Source organism: Hemiscyllium ocellatum, chromosome 7 (assembly GCF_020745735.1).
Source record: "Hemiscyllium ocellatum isolate sHemOce1 chromosome 7, sHemOce1.pat.X.cur, whole genome shotgun sequence".
NCBI lineage: Eukaryota > Metazoa > Chordata > Chondrichthyes > Orectolobiformes > Hemiscylliidae > Hemiscyllium > Hemiscyllium ocellatum.
The window spans coordinates 115158440-115160244 of record NC_083407.1 but is presented as its reverse complement, the minus strand read 5'-3'; positions in this window follow the sequence as shown (position 1 = coordinate 115160244).

The following is a 1805-nucleotide window of genomic DNA, read 5'->3' as shown; positions in this document are numbered from 1 at the left end:
TAACCCCCACCCTATTCTTTTTCCAACATCGAGCAACCATGCCTGCAGCTGTGAAATCCACATCCCCGTTATGGCCACAACATCATAATTCCAAGTACTGATCCTTGTTCTAAATTCATCACTCTTATTCATTACACTCCTTGCATTAAAACAGACACACTTTAACCCACCCCTTTGCCCTATCAACTGTGTATCCTTCCTGATACCCTCTCTGCATTCTATTTCTGACCGCTCAATGACTAACCTCTCCTATGATCTGTGGCTCTGTTTTCGATCGCCCTAACAAATTAGTTCCAACCCTCCCGAAGTACTCTAGCAGATCTTCCGTCCAGGATATTGGTGCCCCTCAGTTTAAGTGCAACCTGTCTTTCATATACAAGTCCCACCTTCCCCAGAAAATACCCCAATGATCTACACATCTGAACCTCCTGCACCAGCCCTGTTGTCACATGTTTAACTGCATTCACCCTCTGTTGCTCACCTCACTAGCATGTAGCACTGGTAATAATCCTGAGATTACTACTCTGCTTGTCCTGCTGTTTAGCTTCCAACCTAACTCCCTGAAATCACTTTTTAGATCCTCATCCCTTTTCCTGGCTATGTCATTAGTGCCAATGTGCACCACGACTTCTGGCTGCTCACCCTCCCCTTTCAGAAACTTGCAGATTTGATTAGAGACATCCCAGACTGTGGCATGTGGGAGGCAACATCCCTTCCGGTAGTCACGTTCGTGATCACAGAATCGCCTGTCCATTCCTCTATGACTGTCCTACCTGGAGATACTGCTGTAAGTGGATAAGAAGCACCTCAAGTAGCTGAGGTATGTTGTGGTTCTGCTCGCCGAGCTGGAAGTTTTTGCTGCAAACGTTTCGTTCCCTGGCTAGGGAACATCATCAGTGCTGTTGGAGCCTCGTGTGAAGCGCTGCTTTGATGGTTCTTCCGGTATTTATATTGGTTTGTTCTTGGTTAGCTGAGGTATATTAAAGGTTTATAATGAAAGGGAAAATAACAACTTTCTCTTCAAAGAAGCAGCCAAGCCCATAAATATATGAAGGGACTACACAAAGTTTCTTGCTAGGAAAGCATTTCGTTTTCCCTTTGGAGGTTTAATTGAAAACCAACGTGCTGATAAATTGGATAGTTGGACAGTATATACACCAGTTCCATGGTACAAATACCAATTAGATTGTGATTTTGTTGTTGTTGTAGTTGTGGTAGTTAAGAAATACTTGCAGTATAAAGACTCAGGGAGATGAGCAGATGGAAGATTGAAGACAACAGAAAAGACAGAGACAGTGTGGACTTAAATTAATGCAATGTTTAATAATTGTGTTATTGGAGCAGTACTCTTTTATAAAGTTGGGATCAGATAGTAATTACATAACGGGCTTGGATTTGTTAATGTTTCTGTTTAGTGTTCACTATTAAGAGCTGGAAAAATAAATTGTTATTTTTCTTTAACTAGCGGAAATTAGGAGTTCCCACTCACTCTCTAACTGTTAGCAGAGGCGAGCTTTTCTGGGTGATTGGCTTTAATTACCAGAGAGGTTCGACCTCCTCCTTGTAACGGTCTGCTCCGTCTCTTCAGCCTCAAGCCGGCTTTCCGCCATCCCCGCGAAACCACTGATCACGTGCTCTGACTAGCAGAGCATGCCGGGAAAAAGGTCTGAGGCAGATTGTGGCGGGGGAGAGAAAGGGTGCGCGGGGCAGGCTGGGTAGAAGGTCAGAAGTGAAGCGAAGGCGCGGGGTAGGCTGGGGAGAAGGTCAGGGATGGCGGCTGGTTGCAGCATGGGGAGAAGGTCAGG